Source organism: Cyrtonyx montezumae, unplaced genomic scaffold (genome assembly GCF_038088225.1).
Source record: "Cyrtonyx montezumae isolate F1298 unplaced genomic scaffold, pur_monq_1.0 scaffold_38, whole genome shotgun sequence".
NCBI lineage: Eukaryota > Metazoa > Chordata > Aves > Galliformes > Odontophoridae > Cyrtonyx > Cyrtonyx montezumae.
Genome location: NW_027072043.1, coordinates 453,450 through 464,258, shown reverse-complemented (window position 1 = coordinate 464,258; position 10,809 = coordinate 453,450). Strand labels below are relative to the sequence as shown.

Below are 10,809 nucleotides of genomic sequence, written 5' to 3'. Positions count from 1 at the left end.
CTCTGGGCTTCCGTGGAGGTTCAGCACGTGTGCTTCCCCTGCAGGTCCTCCTTAACGTAAGCTCACAGCTTTTGGTTTGGAAATTTTTATCTCTCTCTCAATTGTTCAATTTTATTAGATTTAGTAAAGTTACCGTTCCTTCTCAGATCGTGCCGTTGTTTTCTTGTAGACCCATCTCTTCCCACTGTTTCCCCATCCCCCTCCCGGAGCGCGGCTCTGCTCGGGCAGCTGCGTGGCCACTGACGCAGTTTCTTTTTCTCTCCTCTCTCCCTTCTCGGTTTCCCTTGGGTCACTGTCACAGATAACACCGTGACACCTATGTAAAATTGGCATTGGCACTAGGGAAAGGGAATTAGATTGTGTAGCGGAAATCCTGGTAAAGGATGGGACTCGTGAAAAATTATTGAATGTATTGTCCTCCTACCATCGTAAAAAGTACAGGTCATGGAATCATACCTGACTATAGGGGGGGGAAGGAGGGGGATTGATAACAGGCATTGTATGGAAATGTATGTAGTAATTGTATCAGAAGTCTGAGAGCCTGAGATGCTCAGCCAGAGAGTGCCAGGACAGGTTTGCCTGCGTCAGACCCAGGGTATATAACGAATGGATTTCACTGACGAGTTGCGAAATTTCTCCCTTGTCAGCAGGGGGTGTGTTCCCAATCTTGCAATAATGAATAAATTTGCTGCTACCACTGAGATTTTTGCCTAACCCAAAATTCTTGATTTAGAGCATTTCTAACACCAAGTTATTAATTGACCGAGATTGACTGGAGGAATTAGAGGGAAAAATTCAATTTCAGAATGGGGTCTTTTGTAGCCAGGAGAGGTGTGTGTAAGATCAAAGGCAGTTTGTAATGATGAAAAAGGAGGGGTTGATACTGACTGGTGGTCGTGGGATTAAAGCTAAGAGTCATTTTTTCTGGAAGTCTCCAACCTTTAAGGCGGGCATAGCAAACAGGTTCCCACTGATGTTAAGTTAAGCTGAGGCATCATAAGGAAGCTTTACTTAGCCCTGAGTGGGACCAAAGTGAGAACTTTTGGAAGGATCCGTTTAGCAGTGTTGCAAAGACGACTAGGGTGGGTTTTGTTTGTATGCTTGCTTGTTTTGCTTTGTTCTTCTTGTCAAGGGCTGTGTCAGATGAGGGTGTGTTAACCCACCCCTGTGACACTACCACTTTAAATGTGATAAAAAACCATGCTTCCCAGAGAGCTTTGATGTGAGGAGGTCACATGTACAGCTGGGTTAGCAGCACAAAGCAAAAGGATGAGATGAAAAGGGACATGCTGCCCTCGAGAGCAGGGCAGCCGGCGATCGCCTCTTGCTGAGACATTTTCCAGGATAGGGCGCATAGTTCACCCCCTGTGATCCAAGCAGAGACGGTCAGAGATCTTCTCCTCCATCTGAACTGCCACAAGTCCATGGGGCCAGATGGGATCCACCCAAGGGTGCTGAGGGAGCTGGCAGAGGTGATTGCCGAGCCACTTTCTGCCATCTATCAGCATTTCTGGTTATCTGGAGAGGTCCCACAAGATTGGAGGCTTGCCGATGTGACTCCCATCTACAAGAAAGGCCGTAAGGAAGACCCGGGGAACTACAGGCCTGTCAGCCTGACCTCGGTATCAGGGAAAGTTATGGAGCAGATGATCTTGAGGGAGATCACACGACACGTGCATGGCAATAAAGGGATCAGACCCAGCCAGCATGGGTTCACAAAGGGCAGGTCGTGCTTGTCCAACCTCATCTCCTTCTATGACTGGGTGACCAGACAGGTAGATGAGGGAAAGGCTGTTGATGTAGTCTACCTGGACTTCAGCAAGGCCTTCGACACGGTCTCCCACAGTATTCTCCTAAGAAAACTGGCAGCCCATGGTGTGGACAGGTTCACTCTTCTCTGGGTGGAGAACTGGCTGGAGGGCCGTGCCCAGAGGGTAGTGGTGAATGGAGTTAAGTCCAGCTGGCGTCCTGTTATGAGTGGTGTCCCCCAAGGGTCAGATTTGGGGCCCATCTTCTTTAATATCTTTATTGATGACCTAGATGAGGGAATTGAGTGTACCCTCAGTAAGTTTGCAGATGACACCAAGTTGGGAGGATGTGTCAAACTGCCTGAGGGTAGGGAGGCCCTTCAGAGGGATCTGGATAGGCTGAACAGCTGGGCTGAGCAAAATGGGATGAGGTTCAATAAGACCAAGTGCCGGGTCCTGCACTTTGGCCACAATAACCCCATGCAATGCTATAGGCTTGGGGCAGAATGGCTTGAAGAATGGAGAGAGGAAAAGGACCTGGGTTTGTTGGTTGATGCTCGGCTCAACATGAGCCGGCAGTGTGCCCAGGTGGCCAAGAAGACCAACGGCATCCTGGCCTGTATTAGAAATAGTGCAGCCAGCAGGAGCAGGGAGGTGATCATCCCCCTGTACTCAGCTCTGTTACGGCCGCACCTCGAGTACTGTGTTCAGTTTTGGGCCCCTCACTACAAGAAGGACATTGAGGCCCTGGAGCGTGTTCAGAGAAGGGCAACAAAACTGGGGAGGGGTCTGGAGCACAAGTCTTATGAGGAGCGGCTGAGGGAGCTGGGGTTGTTTAGTCTGGAGAAGAGGAGGCTCAGAGGAGACCTTATTGCACTCTACCACTTCCTGAAGGGGGGTTGTGGTAAGGAGGGGGTCGGCCTCTTCTCCCAGATGACTAATGACAGGACGAGAGGGAATGGCCAGATGTTGCCCTGGGGAAGATTTAGATTAGATTTGAGGAATCTTTTTTCTCTGAAAGAGTGGTCAGGCACTGGGATGGCCTGCCTAGGGAGGTGGTTGAGGCACCATCCCTAGCGCTGTTCAAGAAGCGTTTAGATGAGGTGCTAAGGGATTTGATTTAGTAGTTGGGTAGGGATAGTGATAGGAGGATGGTTGGACTAGATGATCTTGTAGGTCCTTTCCAACCTTATGAACCTATGAACCTATAAGATCTGGGTCCCGACAAGAGACACAGGTGTAGGCGATACCGGTGGTAATTTAACGAAGAACCTGCTGCTGATCCTTCGTTGGATGGATCGGTGCCGCTGGGTCGATTTCTTTGAGAAGTGGCCGTAGGGATTCCAGTAACTCACTGGGAATACCAGTGACGGGACGCAACCACTGCAAGTCTCCTAGAAGTCTTTGAGCATCATTCAGATTTCTGAGTTGAGTCCTGAGTTGTAGTTTTTGTGGGGAAACAATTGTATCCGTCAATGTAAGGCCCAGATATTTCCAGGGTGGGGCATGTTGGATCTTTTCATGGCTTGCGCCTGAGCTTTCAATCCCTCCCCTAAATCTCGTATTGCGTTGACGATAAATTCATGGGGCCCCGTTGGTATGTGAGCCATCCTTTCCAGGGCTTCTTCTATTGTCCAGCTACTCCCAGGTGTATTTAATATATTCCTGGTACTAGCGTTACTATTCTGAAGTGCACACTGTTTCAACATTGCTCCTTTCATATAGTCGGGGACCCCTGCCTGGTCAATAGCTGCTGCCTGTCTATCAATAGAAGTCCCCAAATCTTCCCCTCGTCCCTGTTGAATACCCATATATAACGGGACGCCTCCGGGCGCCTTGATTTTTGCTATCGCTTGTCGCGCTAGACGCATCGACTCCTGTATCTTATCAGGTCCAGCTAACGCCTGGGCTTCGATCCTAGTGAATGCTCCTACTCCTAATAGTTCGTCCAACATCACTCCGTGGAGCGGATCTCCTGGTTGCCGTTGGACTGCAATACTGCCTTGTGCAAATTCCTGCCAATGAGCCACAAACAACATTTGCTGATGCTGAGTAAAAATTAGCTTAGCCAAACTCTTTATATCCCCTGGCAATAGAAGTTGTGAACTCCATAAAAGATCAAGTATCTGCCTGACAGGCTCACTCGTGACTCCACACTGGCTAACAGTGGCTCTTAATTGTGACATGAGTTTCCAGTCAAGGGGCTGGATGGTCGCCTGGATCCCTCCACTCGCCGCCGGGGTGTAGACCACTGGACATGCTACTTCCTGTAGACCCTTGGAAACTGCCCCATCCCCCTTTTCCAAGCAATCTCTGACTAGGGTAGCCCAAGCCTCTTGGTGCTGTCTTGCGATCTCCTCTGCCAGATCGCCCTCTGCCCCAGGGATGGGCTCCTCCACACCCTCGGACTTAGGGTCCATACGCAAAGGGTCCACCTCAGACAGGGCACTGGGCACCGTAGTGTCAGACAGATTTTGAGGGGAACCCGTTGCCAAGGGGGCTCCGGGTCCATCTGCAGGTAAGAAAAGGGTATGTACTGAAGGTGGACCCCAAGGCTGCCATAGCTCACTACTGTCGTATTTCTCATTATGTTGAGAAACCCCTTTTGCCTGATCTGCCGCACGCTTTTCTGCCTGTACTTGCAACAATTCATTCTGTATTACCTTCCAGAGCTTCCCTAATTTTCTAGCTGTCTTATCATCATCCAGTGTAGCCTGCCATAGCAGATCACCGAGCGTATGCCATTCTGTTAACTCATGTTCTAGGTGTGGGTTTGTGAAGCATCCTAACCCCTGTCCATAAGTTAGTAAATCAGGTAGTTCCTTTTTCAAATCAATCCCCTTTACCCCCATCTTTCTAGAAACTTAGTAAATAATTGATAAGCTGCTTGCCTTTCCATGTCAACTCAGTCAGCGCTGTTACAGCCTTGCAAGGTTTGGCAGCCCGTATCGGTCAGGTCTCACAGAGTTGTCCTGAGGTGCGACTCCAGGCAGGGGATGCAGTTGCCGTCCCCTTAAGTTTCTTGTACTCGGTGCTTTCACCGTCCCTGCTGCTTAGGGACCCGCCCGTTTCCTTACGCCGTCCTCCCATGGGTCCTGATCCGCAGGGGTCTGTTGTAAACCACGTCGGGGTCACCATTTGTCGGCGCTGCGGGAGACATACAACGACCAAATGTTGATCACAATGTCTCACCTTTATTCAGCAAAGCGCATATATTTATGTTAAAGCTCCTAATGAGGCTCATGCATATTACAAAACCTGAGCTCCGGACTGGCTGAGGCTTGGTTCCTGTCTTGCCGTTTCTGTGGTTTCTACTCCCTAAATTGCTAGCCAAGAAGCCTACTATCACTTCCTTAATCTCGTGCAAAGTCATATTGTCCTTGCCTATGATTGGCCAATTCTGAGCATGAGGATGAGCTCAGTGCGTGACTAGTTGCATCTGGTGAGCATGACATTTTCTGCTGAGCCAGGCCTCTGCTACATCTGCAAGGCTGTCCACAACAAGACGGTCTCCAATCTCAGCAAGATGCCGTCCAATCTGAACGAGATGCAACATAGAAGTGGGCTAGAGACCGAGGGGTGGACATAACTATGGATGCTATTGCACAGGTTATCCATGACTGTGAGACGTGCGCCACAATTAAACAAGCGAAGAGGATGAAACCACTTTGGGGGGAAGGGCGATGGCAAAAGTATAAATATGAGGAAGCGTGGCAGGTTGATTATATCACCTTGCCACGATCTCGCAATGGTAAGCGTTATGTGCTCACCATGGTAGAGGCAACTACTGGGTGGCTTGAAACATATGCAGTACCCCATGCTACCGCCCAAAACACCATCTTAGGGCTCGAGAAACAAGTCCTATGGCGACATGGCACACCAGAGAGAACTGAGTCCGATAATGGGACTGATTTCAAAAATTCTCTTGTAAATATTTGGACTAAAGCTCAAGGCATCGAGTGGATTTATCATATCCCCTATCACGCACCAGCTTCTGGTAAAATTGAAAGGTACAAAGGGATGTTAAAAACCACGTTGAAAGCAATGGGTGGCGGTACATTTAAGCACTGGGAGAAGCACTTGGCAGAAGCCACCTGGTTGTTCAACACTCGAGAATCCATCAATCGCGATGGTCCGGCCCAATCCAGATCTCTACCTACTGTAGAGGGAGATAAGGTCCCTGTAGTACATGTGAGGAGCATGTCGGGAATTGCGGTTTGGGTCCCTCCAGCTTCCGGAAAGAGAAAACCTCTCCGTGGAACTGTCTTTGCTCAGGGACCTGGGTCCACTTGGTGGGTGATGTTGAAAAATGGGGATGTTCAGTGTGTACCACAAGGGAATGTGATGTTAGGGGAGTGCAGTCGGTAATTCCATGTACATACATATATACGTTGTGTGTGTGTATTTAATGCATGTTAATCATTGTTCTTCTATATATATCAAACATGATGTAGTGATGTGGAATAAGGGGTGGAATGTCATGGTTTTATGATTTTTGGTACTGGTATTCCACATCAGAACATCATGTAGTGCATTTAGAGTTAAAGAGTTAATGCTCCAGCTCCATGGATCATCGATAGTTCCAGGTATGTCTGTCTCAGAAGAGAAGAAGAACTCCATTCCCCAGAGGACTTTGCGATGCTTTGCGTTCTTACGTGTTTACACTCAGAGGGAAAGATAAAAACTGTCTGCGGTCACGGGACACTCTCTTTCCTTTGGGATCGACTCAGCAGTGGGTGCTCGCTGCCATCTGCCTTCAGCGTTAGCGTAAGGCCTTCGGTTTATCGGACACTCTCTCTTGCTCATTTTATTTGATTTATAAGCTTTAATTCCAATTATATGGTATTATATTGTGTTATTTTGCTTTCTGCTATCTTATTTAGTAAATTAGCTTTCCTCCTCAGATCATTGCCGCTGTTTTGTTCCTATGCTCATCTCCCTTTTCCCTTCTCCCTTTCCCCCTTCCCCTTTCCCTGGGCGTGGGTCCATGGGTCCCCCGCACCAATCGTCACGGAACCGGGCCGAACCTGCCCGTGAACCATTGACATTTTTGGAGCCGAATGTGGGGCTCGAACCCACGACCCTGAGATTAAGAGTCTCATGCTCTATCAACTGAGCTAGCCGGGCAGAGATATACTTTTAAGAGTGAATCTCTGTCTCTCGTTAGCAGGCTTATCTGTACTGTTGGTGCTGTACGGCAAAACACGACCTTGAAGTCTGGGCGTACTGCCAGTTGTCCTGGGATATTTGTAAACTTTTTGGGTACTGCCAGCTAGTTCTAGTAAAAAAAAAAAAAAAAAAAAAAAAAAAAAAAAAAAAAAAAGGAAAAATAAAATGCTTTCTCTTTTTAAACTGGTCTTAAAGGGACTGCATTTCATCGGTTTTTCCCTTGTAATGCTCAGAACGTACTGGGACTTAATTAAGTTTGCCAGTCCGATCCACGGAGCTTGGTCTCTATATGATAAACTAAAAACACTGATGGAAATACATACCTGGCTTTTGTATATGATGTGGCATTCAGTTCCAGAGGGAGTAACTCCAGATGAAGTTGCTAACTCTATGGAACTTGTGATTTTTAAACAGACTCCTGGCCTCTCCTTTGAATTCATTATGCATTTTCTGAATGCCCATCCAATGCTCGTAATGATTGTGGTGTCAGTCTCCCTGAATGTACTTTTACTCAGTATTTGTATTTATAATATTTTGAGAAAACCCTCCCCAGAGCCAGAGAATACTGACTGGCAGGGAGTTTGGAGGGACTTAGGAGAGACTTTAGAGAAATGGGCATCACCGGTGTCACGGAACTTTTCTCCTGAACACCTGCAAGATCCTGAGAACTTAAGCAGATATTTGAGACAGGGATGTTGCGGCTCAAACAGATCTGAGGAGGCCCAAATTATTTGGGGTCTGGCTGATGCTTACCGGGCCTTATTCAATACTATCCCAGAGAGGCATAGAGTTTCTGAAATAGAGCGAGAGAGTCTCCGAGCCGAAAGGGACAGTATCCTGATCCAGAAAGGGATTCTTTTAGTTGACAATCAGACTCTCCAGTCCAATCTAGATGCCCTCCAATCCGAGAGAGACGCCCTCCAATCCAAGAGAGATGCCCTCCAATCTGAGAGAGATGCCCTCCAGACTGAGAAATACACCCTCCAGTCTCAAGAAGAAGTCCTCCAATCTGAGAGAGACACCCTCCAGACTGAGAGAGACACCCTCCAATCCGAGAGAGATGCCCTCCAGTCTCAACAAGAAGCTCTCCAATCCAACATGGACACCTTCCAGACCGAGCGAGACAACCTCTGGTTCGAGAGAGATGCCCTCCAATCTGAGAGAGATGCACTCCAGACTGAGAAAGATGCCCTCCAGACTGAGAGAGACAACCTCCGCTTTCAACGAGATGCTTTCCAATCCATTATGGATGCTTTTCGGTCCCAACGAGATGCCCTCCAATCGGAATTAGACACCCTCCAATCTGACCAAAAACACCTCAAAGCTGAGTATCTTTCCTGCCAAGGTACATTCTTCCATTACGAAAATGAACTGACCCATGTTCGGGCTCAACAAGACAAGCTCCAAGGTGAACTAAATTCCCTCATAGCTCAGCGAGATGAACTTCGAGCCGAGCTAGAGAGAATGATCATTAATACTAACCAATATGATCAACCACAGGTGACACCAGAATCGATGTCAGTTGCCCCTGTAAGAGGACGGAAAATGAAAAAAGTCTCAACTCCCTTAGAAGAGAAGAAAGAGGAGGAGCTGAGAGTGGAAGAAGCAGACTCTGAAAGAGAAGAAGAGAAAGTAGAGGAATCAGACACTGCAAGAGAAGAGGAGAAAGGAGGTCCAGAGGAGTGGTTCAGAACTCTAGATTTTCCAGTAGGAGGGCAGAGTCACCCAACAAGATCACGGTCACCAACGCCTAGAAGGGCAATGAGTCCTGATAGAGTAGGAGATGAAAGAGAAATTGTTACCGATGTTACTCGACCTCTGAAAACGAATGAAATTCGAAGTCTGAGAAAAGACTTTACACGCCACGCAAGTGAACCTATTGTCACCTGGTTACTACGCTGTTGGGACAGTGGGGCCAACAGTGTGTGGCTAGATGGTAACGAAGCTCGGCAATTGGGTAGCATTGCCAGGGACTCTGCCATTGATAGAGGAATTAGTACATGCCACAACAGACCCTTCACTCTCTGGAAGCGGATGCTGATAGCCGTGAAAGAAAAATATCCCTTCAGAGATGATCTGTTGCCTGAGAAAAAGAAATGGTCTGATATGGAAAAGGGCATACATTATTTGAGAGAATATGCTGTGTTGGAAATGTTACATGACCCTGCATTCATTCATGATGAACCAAACCAACAGCATGACCCTGAGAGAATCAGATGTACACCAATTATGTGGCGTATATTCACGAGGACTGCACCAGACAGGTATGCCAGTACATTAGCAGCAATGTATGGCAGAAGACAAAGAAGACCCCTTATAAATGACCTGATTAACAAACTTCAAGACATTAAGTTACATTTAACCCCTCTACGAGCTTATGTTTCAGCCTTGGTAAAGGTAACTGAAAGAGTGGACAGACTAGAGAGCAATCAAGAAGATATAATGGACGAACTGACTACTGTGCTTGATTCTGACGAAACTGATAGATTTGATGGGAACCAGGATTCCCAAAACAGTAACGTCTCAGCTATCAAAAGAGGACGTTCTCCTGCTCGAGGAAGTGACAAGAGTAAGACTATGTCACGTATTGCCTTGTGGCGCTACCTACGTGACCAGGGGGAAGATATGAAGAAGTGGCATAAAAAACCCACATCTACACTTCAGGCACGGGTAAAAGAGTTACGAAACAGATCAACCATCAGAGTGAACTTCTCCAAGAAGGTGACTGCTCCAGTGACTGCCGGACACGGCAGTAGCCGTAAAAATAACAGAGGTAACAAATAGAGAAGCCCTGCCCCCAGCCGGGGGGGGAAAGGGATAATAGAGTGTATTGGACTGTGTGGATTCGATGGCCTGGCACATCAGAACCACAGAAATATAAGGCCCTGGTGGACACTGGTGCACAGTGCACTCTAATGCCCTCGAGTCACCAAGGGACAGACTTAATCTATATTTCTGGGGTGACTGGGGGTTCCCAAGAGTTAACCATGTTGGAGGCTGAAATAAGCCTCACTGGTAAAGACTGGCAAAAACATTCTATTGTGACTGGCCCAGGGGCTCCATGCATACTCGGTATTGACTATCTCAAAAGGGGATATTTTAAGGATCCCAAAGGGTATCGATGGGCCTTTGGAATAGCTGCTGTGGACACAGACAACATTAAGCAGCTGTCTGCTTTGCCTGACCTATCAGAAGATCCGTCTGTTGTGGGGTTGCTCCAAGTGGAGGAGCAACAGGTACCGATTGCTACAAAAACGGTGCACAGACGGCAGTACCGAACCAACAGGGATTCCTTGCTCCCCATTCATAACCTGATCCGTCAGCTAGAGAGCCAGGGAGTGATCAGCAAAACTCACTCACCTTTTAACAGCCCCATATGGCCGGTGCGTAAAGCCAGTGGAGAATGGAGGCTGACGGTAGATTACCGTGGCCTGAATGAAGTCACACCCCCACTGAGTGCTGCTGTGCCAGATATGTAGGAGCTGCAGTATGAACTGGAGTCAAAAGCAGCCAAGTGGTATGCCACTATTGACATTGACAATGCATTCTTTTCTATTCCTTTGAGCACAGAGTGCAGACCACAGTTTGCCTTCACCTTGAGGGGCGTTCAGTACACCTGGAACCGTTTGCGCCAGGGGTGGAAGCACAGCCCAACCATTTGTCATGGATTGGTCCAAACTGCATTGGAACAGGGCGGTGCTCCTGAGCACTTACAATACATTGATGATATCATTGTGTGGGGCAATACAGCAGGAGAAGTTTTTGAGAAAGGAGAGAGAATAATCCAGATCATTCTGCAAGCTGGCTTTGCTATCAAGCAAAGCAAAGTGAAAGGGCCTGCACAGGAAATTCAGTTCCTAGGTATAAAGTGGCGAGATGGACGTCGTCACAT

At 47.8% G+C, this 10,809-nt stretch overlaps 1 non-coding gene across 1 annotated transcript; it reads right to left on the bottom strand.

The window, feature by feature from the left end:
- Positions 1 to 6,802: 6,802 nt before the first annotated feature.
- On the bottom strand, positions 6,803 to 6,875 carry TRNAK-CUU (transfer RNA lysine (anticodon CUU)). Its single transcript has one exon. It is a non-coding gene; the product is annotated as a tRNA-Lys (tRNA).
- Positions 6,876 to 10,809: the final 3,934 nt, after the last annotated feature.